This window comes from Zootoca vivipara, chromosome 15 (assembly GCF_965207765.1).
Source record: "Zootoca vivipara chromosome 15, rZooViv2.hap1.1, whole genome shotgun sequence".
In the NCBI taxonomy this organism is placed as follows: domain Eukaryota; kingdom Metazoa; phylum Chordata; class Lepidosauria; order Squamata; family Lacertidae; genus Zootoca; species Zootoca vivipara.
The window spans coordinates 8,232,433-8,251,158 of record NC_142598.1 but is presented as its reverse complement, the minus strand read 5'-3'; the positions used below and the strand labels follow the sequence as shown (position 1 = coordinate 8,251,158).

At 45.3% G+C, this 18,726-nt stretch overlaps 1 protein-coding gene and 1 long non-coding RNA gene across 3 annotated transcripts in view; one reads left to right on the top strand and one right to left on the bottom strand.

Moving 5' to 3' along the window:
* CRB3 (crumbs cell polarity complex component 3) overlaps positions 1–2,776 on the bottom strand; it is a 30,224-nt gene extending 27,448 nt beyond the window's left edge. Inside the window, exon 1 of the mRNA XM_035097026.3 lies at positions 2,640–2,776. The gene's annotated coding sequence lies outside the window, so the exon portion shown is untranslated. The remainder of the gene's footprint in view (positions 1–2,639) is intronic.
* LOC148683359 (uncharacterized) lies at positions 2,701–18,716 on the top strand. 2 transcript variants are annotated; one of them, XR_015947168.1, is made up of 3 exons: positions 2,701–3,045; positions 13,864–14,607; positions 16,649–18,716. It is a non-coding gene; the product is annotated as an uncharacterized LOC148683359 (long non-coding RNA). The 2 variants fall into 2 exon arrangements; XR_015947167.1 differs by having other exon boundaries at positions 2,701–3,142.
* Positions 18,717–18,726: the final 10 nt, after the last annotated feature.

Genomic DNA, 18,726 nt, shown 5'->3' with positions numbered 1-18,726 from the left:
CAGAAGCTGGCCAAACTGGCAACTGGATCTTACTTCAACACCAGGGCCAGAAAAAGGTCCTCCGCCATGCCAGAGGGCAGCAGGCGACTTTAGGGGGCACAGTGCAGACCATATGGCACACAGGGCTCTCTTTGCCAACTGAGGTGCCTGTAGCCCAGTGGGTGAGCCGCCATCCCCACAGAACTTTTTCCTGCCTGAAATAAACACGCCATGGAATAATCCTAAAGTAAATAAAGTTTAATTGCCTGCAAATAGTTACTGGGTGTCTCTCTTTTAATAGCTAGAGGCATACCAGCACCTGTTTGTACTCAGTTCAGGAGTTGGTAACTAGAAGGTACAAAATCCCTTTGAACTCAGTACATCTACACCTGAGAACTATTTGTATATTTCAGCATATGCCAATCCAAGGCATTTTTTAAAAAAACAAACTGTATGAACTCAGGAGGATGCAATTTCTAGTGGAGTTTTAATAGCAGCAGGTCAGGCAAGAATTCAGCAGGTAAAGCTTTTCCAAACACGCAAACAACGTTCACCTGCTCATTTCTGCCTGTCATCCAACAGTCAAAGGGCCAGGGAGTCACAGAGGCCAGGAGAAAGAACCGTTCTTCTCAGGCTTGTTAAAACGTGAGTCACCAGACCCTCAAGAAACATAATTATTTGCCCACAAAAACAGAGCAATGCTACTAGTGAATGCCTGGCCCGAAAAGTTGGAAACCTAGGCATTTACTCTGAAAACCTGGCTGTACCAGCCAGAAGTCTGACATAGCTGTATTAGCCCTAAATGAAGTTTCAGAGGCATTTCCAAGGGACTCCGTCAAGTGAAATGAAGGCCCCAGGTAGGCCGACCCATAAGCAAACAACACATCAGGAATCATAGAGTTGGAAGAGACCACAAGGGCCATCCAGTCCAACCCCCTGCCGAGCAGGAAACACCATCAAAGCATTCTTGACATATGCCTGTCAAGCCTCTGCTTAAAGACCTCCAAAGGAGGAGACTCCACCACACTCCTTGGTAGCAAATTCCACTGCCGAACACTTCTTACTGTCAGGAAGTTCTTCCTAATGTTTAGGTGGAATCTTTCTTGTAGTTTGAAAGTCAGCATGGCTCTAACCAGGGAATCAAAGGTGAATGTCAACCAAGAGAGGATTAAAAAATTAATTCGGCACCATGCATATTTGACAAATTTGAAAAGGAAATACAATGGAAATACGAGGAGGAACAGCCACCACCCCAGATGTCTGTTCTGGTCTCCATGCAGCGATTCCAAGGGTGCTCCAGATTGCTGCCATTAACTGCCATTAAGCAAAGCAAGATGGGGTGCTTTGCCTCTCTTACCATGGGCAGGAACCCAGGGCTTCGCCAGCTGAAATTCCTCCTCCTATCCCACAGTGGTGGTTTTTATGGGCACAGGAGTCCTGCCCTCCTTTGCATATCGCCACCTGGAAACCAGGTGGGCCGAATGTAAAGTGCTAGCGAGTTTCCTGCAGGCTATTTCATGCCATTGGTTGCAAAAATGAAAATGAAAAATGCTGGGCTAAGCAGACCTTGGTCTGGCCCAGTAAGGCACAGCTCCTCACGTCCTTAAAACTAGGAAAGTGCACACACAAACATACCCTAGAATTGCTTAGCAGAGTAATTATGTTTTTTTTTTAGCTGCTGAAAGGTACTAACAGATACACACAGCCCAGCAGGGTAAACAGAACACACACACTGACTGGCCATAGCAATTTGAGGTGTGTTTTTAAAAACACAACAACACCGAGGAACACACCCGCAGCAGCAAGAAGCACAGCCGGCTCGGGACTATTGCAATCCCAAAGGCTGAAGAATTTCTGGGTTATTCCCAGCCTGCAAGGCCCAGGTTGGGGGAAGGGGGGGGTCGAGAAGGTGCTCCCCCCCCCTCTCCCCGGGTTCCAGGCTTGGGTTGCGATCAGTTCAGGCGTGCTGCTTAATGGTTAACTCGGCCGGTTAGGAAAGCCAAAAGTCACAGCGAGCAGCGGCAGCAACTCTCCTCTTCCCCCTCCCTCGGCCCCGCAGCCGGCTCTCCTCCGGCGCCTCTTTGCACATGCCACGCAAAGCTGCCTCGGTTTCCTCGCGAGCTGGGGAGGTAGGTGCGGGGGAGGAGGAGGAGGGAAGAGGAAGAAAAGGAAAATCACTTTCCCCCGCCGCTGCCCCCGCCCCAGATCCGGGGCAGAGCAGAAGCGCCCCCTTCCCAGGAGGCTTCGGACTGCAGACACCTTCTTTGCTCAGGAAGGAACGGGAAAGTGGAGGCGGGGGGGGGGCTTAAAAGGGACTGGGGGGGCTACAGACGCGCCCCATTTGTAGGGAAGTCCGGGCCGGACGATGGGAGCAGCAAAGGCCCCGGGGGGCAGGAAAGGTCCAGACACCAAAGTGGGAGGGGAGCCTCCATTTCCCACTCTACTCTACCCCACCCTACCTGTGCCACGAAAATCGCCCTAAGAGGAGCAAGATCGGCGAAGGAGAAACTTAACAACCCACACACGCCCGTCCGGCAGGTGTCCCGGGCAAAACTTGCCTCCCTGGCCGCGGGTTGCCAGGCCGCGCGGTGGGGCTCTTCTGGGGCAGGTACCCCCCCAACCATTTCCCCCTTCCTCCTCCCCGCCCCGACGCCTCTCACCTGCTCAGCCACTGTCGGGCCCTTCCCGATCCCGGAGCTGCTTCGGCCAGAGCACTTGTTCCCCCGCGAAGGCGACACCGCGACGGCGCCGCCTCCCGCTCCTGGCCACGTGACCCGCCCAGGTACTTCCCTCCGTGCACCTGAGTCAGGTGAAGCGCCGCCTCTACGTTTACCTAGCGGCGCAGGACGGCATGGCCAGGACGGCGGCAGCCAGCCAGCCAACCCGCGGGCCGGAGTTCTCACCATCTGCCCTGCCTGCCTCCTGTCAGCCTCCTGCCCTGCGAGTGTCCGATCGTCGTGGTGGGCGCCGCCCTTCCTCGATTTCGGCGGCGCCTTGCCTGGGATTTGGTAGCCCTGCTGGAGCTATTGGTGCGCCTGGAGCTGGACGGAGTAGAAAGAGATGGAGGTGGGTCTCTGCCCCGAGGAGCTCAGGACCCAAAATTCCTCCTTCGGCAATGCTACAAAGGGGAGCAGATGGACTCCCGCGGCAGGAATATTGATAGGTATATTGGGGTGGGGGCTGAGGAAGAGATGCTGTTCCAAGATTGAGTTCCAAAATCCTTTATATGTATATATTAATTAATTTATTTGGCTCTTCAGGTTAAAATTTTACAGTCACATGTCCAAGATCCCCATCAATTGGCTCTGCCGTTTTTAAGTACGTACGCTTGGCAGCTTTTCTTTCTGGCAAGGGTCTAGCACAGGGGTCAGGTCCACTGTCCCTCAGAACTTGTGGGGGGCCGGACTATATTTTTTGGGGGGGGGAAATATGAACGAATTCCTAAGCCCCACAAATAACCCAGAGATGCATTTTAAATAAAAGGACACACTCTACTCATGTAAAAACATGCTGGTTCCCGGCCCGTCCGCGGGCCAGATTTAGACGGCGATAGGGCTGCATCCGGCCCCCGGGCCTTAGTTTGGGGACCCCGGGTCTCGCATCTTGGCCTTGCTGCCTATGTTAATTTCGAAATTCTCCAGGAGAAGCTTACAGGTGCAGGACAGAAATAAAACCATCACCTGTTGAGTTCCGCTTGGCAAGAAGCTGATGAAGAAATAAAAGAGGGTGGTCCAGCGTGTGGCCTTCAAAGCCGTTTTGGGTGGCCCTTGGCAACTTTTTATGCCCCCCCCCAGCCCTGGCACTGGGTAAGCAAGGCACTGGGCTTAAGAAGGAGGTTCAAAGACTCTGGCAGGGTCCTAGGGTCCTGCCTAGTTAGCATTTTCTCAGCTTTAGGAAAGAGGTGGGAGGGCTGAGGGGAGCATCAAATTTTGGCCTCGCTCACCCCGCCCCCTCATGCGACCAAACAGTGTGCAGCCCACGGGTTCTGTGTGGTAAAAGGTAAAGGACCCCTGGATACTTAAGTCCAGTCAAAGGCGACTATGGGGTTGCGGCGCTCAACTCACTTTCAGGCCGAGGGAGCTGGCATTTGCAGAAAGCTTTCCAGGTCATGTGGCCAGCATGACCAAACCGCTTCTGGTGCAACGGGACACCGCAACGAAAACCAGAGCGCACGGGAACGCCGTTTACCTTCCCGCTACAGCAGTGCCTATTTATCTATTTGCACTGATGTGCTTTCAAATTGCTAGGTTGACAGGAGCTGGGACAGAGCAACGGGAGCTCATTGCATCGCGCAAATTCAAACTGCCGACGGCAAGCCCAAGAGGCTCAGTGGTTTTAGACCACAGCACCACCCGCATCCCTTTCTGTGTGGTAATACCTTTGCAGCTCACTTAATATGAAAAGTTGGACCACCCTGAAATAAAAAGTCTGTTTTGGGGTGGGGGTCCATTTTACTCCAAAAGGTAAAGGTAAAGGGACCCCTGACCATTAGGTCCAGTCGTGACCGACTCTGGGGTTGCACGCTCATCTCGCATTATTGGCCGAGGGAGCCGGCCTACAGCTTCCAGGTCATGTGGCCAGCATGACAAAGCCGCTTCTGGCAAACCAGAGCAGCACATGCAGGGCCGTCTTAAACGCCGTTTCCCAGCGCGGTGGGCGGGTGGGCGCAGCGGCGGGCGGGCAGGCACAGCGCGATCTCTCTGGCGCCCTCCCGCCCTGTTTCCCAGCGCAGTGGGTGGGTGGGCGCCACGTGCAGCGCGGCGCCCACAGGCACAGCTGCGCGGCGGGTCGGCCGGCCAGCGGGCGGGCGCAGCTCGCGGCGCCTTTCTGGCAGGCTGGCGCCATGGTGCCCTGCGCCACTGGGGGTCTACCTAGAGCCGGGCCTGAGCACATGGAAACGCCGTTTACCTTCCCGCTGTAGCGGTTCCTATTTATCTACTTGCATTTTGACGTGCTTTTGAACTGCTAGGTTGGCAGGAGCTGGGACCAAGCAACGGGAGCTCACCCCGTCACAGGGATTCGAACCGCCGACCTTCTGATCAGCAAGCCCTAGGCTCAGTGGTTTAACCACAGCGCCACCTGGGTCCCAGTTTACTCCTACAAAACCTTTAATAGCAGCTTGATGCACAGAAATGAGCAGGTGAAGGTCTTTATGGTATGGGATTAAGCAGCAGCACCTGCTAAAATTTACACATGGAGGTGCTGTGAGAGCAGCCCTAAGTGTATTGGTCAATAAAGAAGATGGTTGTTCTGGTCTTGAGGCAAGGTGAGGTGATCAGCTCAGGCGGAAGATCTTACATGCTGTATTTCCAAATTGTCTAGCTTCAGTCATTTGCAAAAAACATAGAGGAAATTTAGTAGCTGAAACTTTCTGGACACTTACCATCATGTCAGATAAAACTTCTGCTGCTAAATTTGTGTGCATGTGTCAGTCAACCAAGAGATCAGAAAATAACTGTCCTGGCCTGCTGCTGCTGTGCCTTCACTGCATCTCAGTGTGCTGAAGTCGGCAAGGGAAGTATTTCACTGCATGAAAATGTGCAGTATCACCTAACTGCTATTAAAAAGCACAGCTACAGAGATGGGTTGAACAGTTGGCATCTTTGATGTCAGGCTGCTTTTAAAGGCGCAGAAGAGGAGCAGAGCCAGTAAAAGAGCTGAAAAGCTTCCAAACAAGGATGGGGCTATGCTCAGGAGGCAAAGGGTTGCCAACTTTTCAACCTGCTCCTGTAGCTGGGCCTTTAAAAGCCAGTTGATGTGGTAAGCAGATCTTAACGTACCATAAATCTCCATGCTGTGAGAAGTTTCACCGAGTTATTTCTGCGTGCTAAGCAGCTGTAAAAGACATGAGAGTAGGCCACACTGCTTTTTGCAGTGGTGGCTGCTGTACACACTTTCTTGAGAGTAATTCCCACAGAACTAAAGTGATGCTTTCTTCTGAGTAAACATGCATAGGATCCAGCTATGCGCTGGGAATCACAAGAGTCTTCATAATGACCAGGGAGCCACTAGATCCCATTCCACTTCTAGTGCTGAGAATAGAATCCAAAATTCTTGGACTGCATTTACAAGTCCATTCTGCTCTTTGCCAATAACTCTCAAGTCCTATTTCCAACTTTTCATGTTTTAACTCCCCACTTGACACCTGTTCATATTATTTTCTAGTGAAACGTCTCCCCCTAGTGGGGGAAAATGTACTACACATCACATGGAAGGTCTGTTTCCAAAAGGGGAATAGAAAGCAAAGGGGCAAGTCTCTCACAACAAAAGCTACCTACCTACCTTAGGGTTACCAGACGTCCTCGTTTCCCAGGGACAGTCCCCGGATTTGCAAATTTGTCCTCGGACAAATTCCATCCCCGGAATGTCCCTGGATTTCATCTAATGTCTCCGAGAAATGTGTCAGGAGCAGTGGCAGTCTCAGCAGCCCCGAGTCAGCCTGGTGGCGCAGTTGGCTCTGGCTGGCTTCAGGAGCTGCCCACTGCCGTGGCGCCCACCATTTTGCCTTGCTGGAAGTCAATAGACAATAGAATAGAATAGAATAATTTATTGGCCAAGTATCAACCATACTTGGAATTCTGCTTCGAGTACATTGCAATGTAAAGAAATACGCACCTCATACAAACACTATTCCCCTCACAATACAACAGCACAGCGAAAAAACCCCATACCGCCAACTGACCTCCCTTTAGCCCACAACTACAGATTCAACAATTTGTAGCTATTCCTGTGCCTAGACGTTTTTGTATATAGAGTCCTGTACCGACGTCCGGATGGGAGTAAATCAAACAGGTGATGACCAGGATGCGGAGGGTACAGCAATTCTCTCTGCACTCTTCCTGACTCGAGCGGCATAAAGTGTCTCTATTGGAGGCAAACTAACACCAATCACCTTCTCAGCAGTTCTTACTGCTCGTTGGAGCCGCCTCTTGTCCAGCTTAGAGGCTGTACCATACCAGACAGTAATGGAATTACAGAGGACAGTTTCAATAGTACCTCTATAGAATTGGACCAGCGGTTCTTGGGGCAGATTAAATTTCCTTAGTTGTCGCAAGAAATACAATAGAGCCCAAGAACTTAAAGGACTCTACTACTACAACTGTGTAGTAGGGACAGTTGTACAGGTGGCGCTGTGGGTTAAACCACTGAGCCTAGGGCTTGCCGATCAGAAGGTCGGTGGTTCGAATCCCTGCAATGGGGTGAGCTCCCGTTGCTCGGTCCCAGCTCCTGCCCACCTAGCAGTTCGAAAGCACATCAAAGTGCAAGTAGATAAATAGGGACTGCTCCGGCAGGAAGGTAAACGGTGTTTCCGTGCACTGCTCTGGTTCGCCAGAAGCGGCTTTGTCATGCTGGCCACAGGACCCAGAAGCTGTCTGCGGACAAAACGCTGGCTCCCTCAGCCTATAGAGCGAGATGAGCGCCGCAACCCCAGAGTCAGACACGACTGGATCTGATGGTCAGGGGCCCCTTTACCTTTACCTTTACTACAACTGTGTTACCAAGAATGGAGATTGGCAACGAGATGGGAGGGTACCTTCCAAAATCAATTATCATTTCCACTGTCTTTTGGGCATTTAGCACCAAGCTATTCTTGCTGCACCACAATGATCTCCTTCCCGCCTATATGCAGATTCATCCCGGAGGAGCCCAATGACTGTTGTATCATCCGCAAATTTCAAGATCTCAACCGACGGATCAGTTGAGCTGCCGTCATTTGTGTATAGAGAAAACAGCAGTGGGGAAAGCACACACCCCTGGGGAGCACCTGTACTGATGGTATTATTACTTGATGTAATTTCCCCCAGCCTCACCTGCTGCCTCCTGTCCGTTAGAAAGCTGCATATCCATTGGCAAACAGAAGCAGGTACATTAAGCTGGAGTAATTTAGAAACCAATTTGGATGGGACAATGGTATTGAAAGCTGAGCGAAAATCCACAAACAAAACTCGCACGTAACCCCCCCCCCCCGGGGAGTCCATATGTTGCAAGATGTAATGCATTGCCACGTAATCTACTGACCTATTAGCTCGATAAGCAAATTGCAAAGGATCCAGCTCTGGGTCAGTAGTATCCTTCAAATAGGTAAAGGTAAAGGGCCCCCTGACCATCAGGTCCAGCCGTGTCCGACTCTGGGGTTGCGGCGCTCATCTCGCTCTATAGGCCGAGGGAGCCGGCGTTTGTCCGCAGACAGCTTCCGGGTCATGTGGCCAGCATGACAAAGCTGCTTCTGGTGAACCAGAGCAGCACACGGAAACACTGTTTACCTTCCCGCTGTAGCGGTACCTATTTATCTACTTGCACTTTTTTTTGATGTGCTTTCGAACTGCTAGATGGGCAGGAGCTGGGACCGAGCAATGGGAGCTCACCCCATTGCAGGGATTCGAACCGCCGACCTTCTGATCAGCAAGCACTAGGCTCTGTGGTTTAACCCACAGCGCCACCTGGGTCCCTAGGCCAACACTAATCTTTCAAAGACTTTCATGATGTGTTGCACACAAGACACATCATATGGGGACTTGGTGTAGGGGCTGAAGACGCGGTGCTGGGCACTGCCGCTGGGCAAGAGCTGTGCGGGGTCGTTGAGCTCAGTGCGCCGCTGTGACTTGGTGCTCAGCTCGCCATTGGTACTGCTGTCCAAGGCCATCGGCTTGGGCTCCAGCTCAGCCTCCAGGTGGTGCTTGGGCGGCTGCCATTGTGCTCCTCGACTTGCAAGCGGCGGCTCAGCTTGTTGGCCAGCTTGTCATTGGCCATCGCAGATGAGAGGCGAGGAGGAGACAAGCTGATCTGACCCAAGCGTGCCTCCTCCCACTCACTCACCATTCTGCTAATGCTTACTCCCGAGTAAGCCTTTAGGGGATCTCAGTGCAAGGAGAGAGAGGGAGGGGGGGGAGCATGGCTAGTGCTCCAAGAAATGCCGGGACCCAGAGGAAGGCCGCGCAACAGAAGAGACCACAGAAGAGAAGATACTACTTCTTCTTTTTATAACTTTTCCACTCTTTTTTATTGATTGATTGATGGGTCCCCGGATTCATTGAAATAAATCTGGTAATCTTAACCTACCTATTTATCTACCTATTTAATGTATTTTAATTTTTTGTCAAAAGCCGTCCAGAGTGGCTGGGGAAACCCAGCCAGATGGGCGGGGTACAAATAATAAATTATTATTATTATTGTGACTCAGTATAGGCCAAGAACTAAGTTCAGAGTGAACCCATTGACATTAACGAATATTACTAAATTAGGTTCATTAATTTCAACTGGTCTACTCTGAATAAAACTTAATTGAATACGAACCCAACGTATTTATTACAGGTTAAGCACTTTTCCAAATCCATGAAGTGGTTGCCTAGGTGAGTGTGTAAACAATGGGAGGCCAAAACCAGTTAAGAAATGTGTGAGACGGTGGTAGGTGTGCTATGGGCATAGCCAGGATTTATTTTAGGGGGGCAGGCTATATGTTTGGGAGGGGGCAGAACAGAGTTATTTATTTGCTCCCACCACCACCTCCCCTGGCTACACCTGTGAGGTGTGCCACAGTGCTATGAGGAACACAAGTGTACTGAATAATCCAGTCATGAGTGAAATGCTTTGGGTGACAAATACTGAAGTTTCCAAACAAAGAAAAATAATTTTCTGTCAGGAGTTAGCGATTTCCAGGAACTGTTGAGACCAAATCCCTCAGTGTCAAACACCCTAATAAATTTTAATATAGTGACTATAAGCTTGCTGGAGTCTTCCTTTGGTTCTGATTTTTGTTTTTTGTTTTTAAATTTTTTAAAAAAGACATTTTATTAAATTTTCTGATTAAACACATTAAAACAATAACATAACAAACAAAACAAGCAACAACAAACACAACATAAACATACTAAACACAAAAATTTTCTTCAAAGCCTCTTATCAATTATTACAATTTTCTTTGCTCTGCCGAGCTTTGACTTCCCTCCCTCCCCCCAATCGGTTTTTTTGTCCATTCCTGTCTTGCAGTTTCTTTACTCCTTCTATTTAAAGTCAATTCGTAGGATTTATTTCAGTCCTGCAAGTGTCTTTAAACTTCTACAGTTCTTTTCCATATAGTCCACAAATTTACTCTAGTCCTTTTGGAACTTTGTCTCTCCCTGGTTTCGGATCCTGCTAGTCAGTCTTGCTGATTCCGCATAGTCCATCATTTTTGTCTGCCACTCTTCAATCGTCGGTAACTCCTGAGTTTTCCATTTTGGGGCTAACAAAGTCCTAGCCGCGGTTGTCGCATACATAAATAATACTTGATCTTCTTTCACTATCCCCTGTCCTATAAGTCCTAATAAAAAAGCTTCCAGTTTTTTGGGAAAGGTGTATTTAAAAATCTTTTTCAATTCGTTATATATCCTTTCCCAAAATCTTTTGATTTTTTTCGCACGTCCACCACATATGATAAAATTCACCACCCTTCTCTTTACATTTCCAGCATGTTTTACTACTCATCCTATACATATTAGCTAATTTTACTGGTGTTGAATACCATCTATACATCATCTTCAAAACATTCTCTTTCAGGGCAGTACATGCAGTAAATTTCAATGTTTGATTCCACAATTTCAACCACGCATCATATTCAATATTATACCCCAAATCTTTTGCCCATTTTATCATCACAGGTTCTGATTTTTGTTTTTAAAGGGGTTGGAGTTTGATGACTCAGAGCAGGGCTGGGGAACCTGGGCTCTGAGACTGAAATTCTCCCTCGTCTGGTTTCAACCTGTTGCAATATTTCACATCTAGTGGATGTCCAGTTTTTCTCTGGAGTAGAGGCTGACCTGTTTGGACTATAGAACTGACAGAAAGGCACTGTTTGCAGATGATATCCTGTAACAAACAAGGTGTGCAGGTGAACGAACTTGTGGTGAATGAACTGGCGGTGTTGCCTGAGTAAATAAGGGGAAACAGAGTTTTTGTCCTGGGACTCAATAACAGCTCTGGCAAGCCACCTGGGGTAGCTACCCTCCCCCCTTGTTTCACTATTTGACGTGAACATGCAGCTGAGTAAGAATTCCAATAAGCTTATTAAACCCAGATGAAGCAGGGCCTGACCCAATTTTAGATTGGGACTGTCCTGGCACAGAAGATCGTTTCCCTTTGCCCCAAATTGGCAGTAGTTCAGCTACTTGCAGTTTCCATTTTATTTCTAATGTTACACACAGACACTAATCAGGGAAGGCTATTGTGCTACCCAGGGACATACCAAAAAGTGGTGCTGTGGGTTAAACCACTGAGCCTAGGGCTTGCTGATCAGAAGGTCGGCGGTTCGAATCCCTGTGACTGGGTGAGCTCCCGTTGCTTGGTCCCAGCTCCTGCCAACCTAGCAGTTCGAAAGCACATCAAAATTCAAGTAGATAAATAGGAACCGCTACAGCGGGAAGGTAAACAGCGTTTCCATGTGCTGCTCCGGTTTGCCAGAAGCGGCTTTGTCATGCTGGCCACATGACCTGGAAGCTGTACACCGGCTCCCTTGGCCAAAAATGCGAGATGAGCGCGCAACCCCAGAGTCGGTCATGACTGGACCTAATGGTCAGGGTTCCCTTTACCTTTACCTATGTTTATCCTAAGTCTACAACACCAGCTTTTCTGTGTTCATTCCATATTTGCACACACTGCTCAGACAAATGCTGCATTTTCTTCGATAGGTGGGTGCATACCTGCTCGTCTCAGTCACTAAGAGCATACAGTATTTCGATGTGCATCTAAATTACATCATGTGTTAAACAGCTATTGTGTCCCATCATTTACCCTGCAGTCCTAAACATATACATGTATTTATGAGTTCAGTGGGACTTGCTCCCACCTAGAGAACTGCAGCCTCATATGGCATATATCTTTTCAGCTGGAAAACATGGGCTCAGTGTGTGAGCTGGTGTTTCACAAATATACAGTATTAATGATGCAGACCCTCCTACATTTTCTTCCTAGTTTACTGCAGACTTCTCTCCAAGGTTACAGTTTTCTGATGTTGGTTTCTAATTCAACAAAATATAGTGTTACCTCGGTTCTCAGTAATCCATTCCAGAAGACCGTTCAACTTCTGAAACTTTCGACAACTGAAACTGCAAGTTCAGTTGGAAAAATCAGAAAAAATACAGCGGAAGCCGTTTGACTTCCGAGGCAGGTTTAAAAATGGAAGCAATTAGTTCCAGGTTTTCAGCATTCGAAAACTGAGACGTTCAGCTTCCGAGATACTCGAAAACCGAGGTACCACTGTACTGTAACAACCATATCAAGTGATCAGATCTGACTGTGCTCTTCTTGTTTTTCCATTCAGATGGTATATGAATCATATCTATTTACCTATAGTTATTTATAATTTATTTATAGTTGTAATTACAGGTAGGTAGCCATGTTGGTCTGACGTAGTCGAAACAAAATAAAAAAATTCCTTCCAGCAGCATACCAGATACAGTGGTGCCTCGCTAGACGAATTTAATTCGTTCCACGGGTCTTATAACGAAACATTCGTCTAGAGAATCCCATAGGAATGCATTGAATTTTTTTTTGAATTTTTTTTTGCCCATAGGAACGCATTAATTGAATTTCAATGTATTCCTATGGGAAAGCACGATTTGCTAGACAAATTTTTCGCAAAATGAATTCGTCTAGCGAGGCAACCTCCGCTCGAAAAATCCTTTCGTTAAGCGGAAATTTCGTTAAGCAGGGCATTCGTTAAGCGAGGCACCACTGTACCAGTGTGCACGCACACGAAAGCTCATACCAATGACAAACTTAGTTGGTCTCTAAGGTGCTGCTGGAAGTAATTTTTTTATTCATAGTTGTTTATCGTTATTTACTTGAGTTTCTTTATTTATCGTTCATTCTTTTTACAGACACACACATCCTGTTTCTACTTTGAGGGGAAACAAAGTACTTTGGATAGTTTCTCATGCGAGTGATGAAACATTAGCAGGAATTTAAGAAGATTTATAATAATTAATTTCAAACCTAGACCTCCACCTACATTGAAGCTCATACTTGTTTTACATGTCATCACTGTTGTTGTTGTTTAGTCATTTAGTCGTGTCCGACTCTTCGTGACCCCATGGACCAGAGCACGCCAGGCACTCCTGTCTTCCACTGCCTCCCGCAGTTTGGCCAGACTCATGTTGATAGCTTCGAGAACACTGTCCAACCATCTTGTCCAGGGCCGGCTCTAGGTAGACCCCCGGTGGTGCAGTGCGGAAACCATGCATCACCCTGCGAGGGCGGGGGTGCCGGAGCGATCTCCGCCCCTCAGCGCTAGAGCGGCCGACCTGCTCGAGACTGCCCTGATCTTGTCCTCTGTCATCCCCTTCTCCTTGTGCCCTCCATCTTTCCCAGCATCAGGGTCTTTTCCAGGGAGTCTTCTCTTCTCATAAGGCCAAAGTATTGGAGCCTCAGATTCAGCAGGATCTGTCCTTCCAGTGAGCACTCAGGGCTGATTTCCTTAAGAATGGATAGGTCTGATCTTCTCGCAGTCCATGGGACTCTCAAGAGACTCCCCATCATTACTTGGGGGTAAATTAACCCCCTCCCAAGACAAAGGAAGCCCAGGGTGCACAAAATCAAATCGGATGAAGTTCTAATACAAATTATGCAACGCATCAGGAGGAAGAGATCAAAGTGAGCAGCAAGCTGGGTGGCAACAGGTCCCTGCGGAGAACTATTGTACTGTTTCACACCATCCCAATCTCCAAGCACCGAGAGACTTTAGGGGCTCCAAGTGCTTTACTGAGGGTTCGGTTTCCTTGGAATGAAGGTCAGCAGAGACTGGAGTGTCTTTAGGATACATGGTTTTATTTATACATATATTTAACTTGAGTTCAGGACATAGGGACTCACAGCATCATCACCCCAACAGATCTTGTTTCTCCTTCTTAGGTTTCCAGGGAAGCATCCAAGTCACAACTTTGGATCCAGCACAGAGCAGGCACAGTTCTGTCTCCACCTTCTAGCACAGTGATGGTGAACCTATGACACACATGTCAGACATGACACGCAGAGCCCTCACTGCTGGCACACGCTCCATCGGCCCATTCCCCCATTTGTTCTCCTGCTCCTCCTACAGCTTGTCTGTTGCTGGTAGCCAGAGATTGGGTTTTTTTAACCCTTTCTGTGCTGTTTTTTTCTGGCGCTTTGGCAGACTATGATTGGGTGTAACAGCAGTCATTTTTTAACCCGTTCTGTGCTGGGTTTTTTGGCCAACTAGACCAGCGAAGGTATTATTCATCATTTATTTTTGTTCTCTTCCCCCCCCCAAAAAAGCGCAGCAGCTTTGGGGCATCCCCCCCAAAAAAGCAAAGCAACTTTTGCACCCCCCAAAAAAACCTCCAAAGGTTAGCAGCTCCCCCCAAAAAACTCAACAACTCTGGGCACTTTGTGATAGATAAGGGTTTTTTGGTTTCTTTTTTTTTTTTTAAGAAAACCTTTATTGATTTATACGAATAAAAACAGTAACAAATAGCAAACATTTGTGTAATCCAAGCATATTACCATAACACGAAACGATAAAATTGACAAAAAGAGGAAAAAAGGAAAGGAAAGAAGAGGGGGGGAAAAAGAAAAAAGAAAAAGAAAAAAAGAAGAAGAGAAAAGGAAAGGAAAAGAAAACTAATGTCCAATAAGGTAGGTTACAACTTCCACCGCTTCTTCATACAGTTACGTCCGTGATATATAGCCTGTCTTTTTATAAATAACATAATTATATCACCTTAACAATTCGCAAACCATCTAGTTCCGATTCTCGTATCCGGCAAGATCATTCAAGGCACAACCAAATTTTGGTCCCCTTGCCAAATTTCCCCAGGTAGTCATTTAAGCATTCCCATTGCTTTCTAACTTTATTTTTAGGTTTTTGATGAATTATATCCGTTAATTTAGCCAGCTCTAAATACTCACACACTTTATCGACCCATTGTCCTTTAGATGGAATGTTGGTACTCTTCCAATTGCTGGCTATTAACAATCTTGCAGCCGTTGAAGCATACAAGAAAATACTTTTTTTTCCACTCGGTATATTGTTATTCAAAATACCTAATAAATACATTTCTGCTTTTTTTGTAAATGAAATTTTTAGTAATTTTATAATCTCCTCATGGATTACTTCCCAGAAATTTTTTACCATCGGGCATGTCCACCATATGTGAAAAAGGCTACCAGGAGCTGCGTTGCATCTCCAACATTTGTTACTTAGAGATTTATTTATCCTGGCCAGTTTCTCCGGAACCATGTACCACCTATAGTGCATCTTTATGTAATTCTCTCTTAACGTATAACAAGCAGTAAAGTTTATATCTTTTGACCAAAATTTTTTCCAATTTTCGTATGGAATTTCGTAGCCTAGATCTTGTTCCCATTTTACTAACCATTTCCCTTTTTTTTCTTCTTCCTGTTCTTTTTCACCTAGCAGCTTATATACTTTGGCTATAATCTTATCGTTGTTTAGCAATATTTCCTTTTCAAATTTGGTTATTAATTCCTCGTGTTCTAACATCTTTGTCATATGTAGCTTTCAATTGGAAGAATTCTAGCCAGCTTATCCCTAAAGATTTTAACACCTCGTATTTTTTTAGGTTGTTGATCCCTTCCTTGTTTTCGGTCAATTCTCTGTAAGTCGGCCACAATTTTTTCTTGTTACACCTCAGCGTGGCATTTGCCTCCACTGGGGATACCCATCCGGGTAGTTTGTTCATGGTTTTATCTTTAGTTCTATCCCATACCTCGAGCAGGGCTTTCCTCAAGATGTGGTTTTTAAATCCTTTGTGTATCTGTGCCTTCCCATACCATAGGTAGCCATGCCACCCAAAAACCTTATCCCATCCCTCAATGTTCAAGGTTTCTGTGTTCTGTAGAAGCATCCATTCTTTAAGCCAGCTCCAGCAAGCTGCTTCATAGTATCTTTTTAAGTCTGGGAGCGCAAATCCTCCATTATCCTTTGATTTTATTAAATTTTCCATTTTTATTCTGGCCTTCTTCCCCTGCCAGATGAAGTCAGCAAGGTCCTTCTGCCAGTCTTTAAAATGTCTAAGTCCCAAGATTATTGGGATATTTTGAAAGAGGAACATTATTTTTGGTAGGACCACCATTTTTATCATTGACACTCGTCCCCAGATTGACAATCTTAGTTTACTCCATTTAGCCATCTATCCTTAATTTCTTGCCATTTTTTAAGATAATTGTCTTTAAGTAAATTGGTGTTTTTGTTCGAGATCCAAATTCCCAAGTAGTTAACTTTTTTCTCTATTTTAATTCCCGTATTCTTTGCTAATTCTTCATTGTCTTTCTCCCTCATATTTTTAGTTAATATTTTAGATTTTTCTTTATTTAATTTGAACCCCGAAACCCTACTAAATTCTTTCATCTTGGTAAGCGCTTTCATGATGCTTTCTTGGGGCGTTTCTGTGACTATTATTAAATTGTCTGCGAAAGCTTTCGTCTTGTAACATGTTGGGCCCAAGCTGATGCCTTTTATCTCTTTATCTTTTCTTAACGCTGTTAAGAGTGTCTCAATTACCATAATAAACAATAGGGGAGACAGGGGACACCCTTGTCTCGTCCCTCTTTCTATATTAAAACCTCCCGTAATTTCGTTGTTAATAATTATTTTTGCCTTTTGTTCTTTATATATTGCTCTTATTCCATTTAGTATTTTATTTCCCATTTTCAGGTTTTCGCAGACATTAATCATGAAGGGCCAGGATACACTATCGAATGCCTTTTCCGCATCGACAAGTAGCATCGCGATTTCAAGGCCTGGTTTCATATCGACATATTCCAAGATATCTATAATTATTCTGATATTGTCTTTTATTTGCCTTTGGGGGAGAAAGCCTGCCTGGTCTTTGTTTATTATTCTGCTCAAGAAGTTTTTTAATCTGTTCGATAATATGCTTGTAAAGATTTTGTAATCTATATTTAATAAAGAAATTGGCCTGTAATTTTTTATAAGCTTCGGATCCGCATCTTTTTTAGGAATTAAGGTAATAAAGGCTTCCCGCCAGGATTCTGGTAATTCTCCCTTGTCTAATATTTCATTCATTATAATTTGGAGTTTGGGTGTTATCACATCTTCTAGTTTTTTGTAATACTTCACCGGGATCCCATCTGGGCCCGGTGATTTACCTTCTTTTAAATTCCTAATGGCTCTTTGGATTTCTTCTTTTTCGATGTCGGCATTTAGAATTGCATATTCTGTATCATTAATTTCAGGTAAGTTGTTATCAAGTATGTAATTTATGGCTTCCTTTTTATCGATATCCACCTCTTTGTATAAATTCTTGTAATAGCTCACAAATTTATCTTTGATTTGGTCAATGTCCGTAATTTCCTTTCCTTCATCTATTATATTATTTATTATTTTATTAGCCTGTCTTTCTTTTATCGCCCAGGCTAACATTCTTCCGGGTTTGTTTGCCTGTTCAAAGTATTTTTGTTTTGTCCAAATAATTTTTTTCTCCACCTCTTTGTTGACCAAATCCATCAAATGTGCTTGCAATAATTTAATTTGTTGTTTTATTTCGTCATTTTTTGGAAATTTAACCAATTCTTTTTCTTTACCTCTTATTTGTTCGTTAATTTCTAAAATGTTTTTCTGCTTTTCCCTCCTTATCCTGCCCATCTGTTGTATCCCAAACCCCCTCATATAAGCCTTACTTGCTTCCCATATAATTTTCCTATCTGATCCTTGGCTTTCATTTATCTCAAAAAATTCCTTGAGCGTCTCCTTGGCCTTAATAACCCTTTGTTCTTCCCTCCATATCTCATCATTAAGCCTCCATCTCCCCTTTGTTTTACTTTTAAATTTTAATTGAATTGTTACAGGGTTATGATCAGAGACTGACTTATTTAATATTTCGGCCTTATCTAGATGTAGTGTTAGTTTCCTTGAAATCCAGATTGCATCAATTCTTCCTCCCGATTTCTGTGCATCCGAATAGTGGGTAATGTCTCTAACATTGGGATTTTTGATTCTCCAAGCATCATGCAGGTCGTAGTTTTCCACAAATTGAAAAAATGATTGAGGGAGTTTACCTGATTTAATTTCTTTGTCCCTGTGCGTTCTATCCAGCTCTATTGAGACCACCCCATTTAGGTCTCCCATCACTATCATATTATCTCCCATGTGGTCCCATAAAGCCTCTTCTACCTTTTTAAAGAATTCATCTTTCTTGTCGTTGGGGGCATAAATGCCCACTATTATTATTTTTCCTTCTCTTGTATGCGTTTCTACTCCCAATATCCTACCCTCCTCGTCCTTAAATAATAGTTTTGGTTTTAGCACTCCATTTATGTACATAACTATCCCTCTTTTTTTCTGTACCTGAAGATATAAATTCGAGACCCAGCCTGCTGTTTTTTAGCACTCTTATATGGTTTTGTACAATATGCGTTTCCTGCATACAGATTACGTCCCATTTCTTTTTTTTTAATAAACATTCTGTCTTATTCCTCTTATATTTACTATTCAATCCGTTTATATTCCAAGAGATGCACTTCAACATGGTTGCCCTTTATTATATATATAATGAGTTCTATATTACTGCCCTATATCCACCTGTCAAGTGGTAACCAGGTAGATACAGAGGGATAAAAAGGAGGATAAGCCTAAAAAATATCAGTAAACAATGAAACAATGTCAGGCAAATCACTCTCTAGATGAAAATTTAAAAAAAAGAAAAAAGAAAAAACAGAAACAACAAAAAGAGCAAAACGTAAACCGTTAACAGAAAAATGTAAGCAAATGTA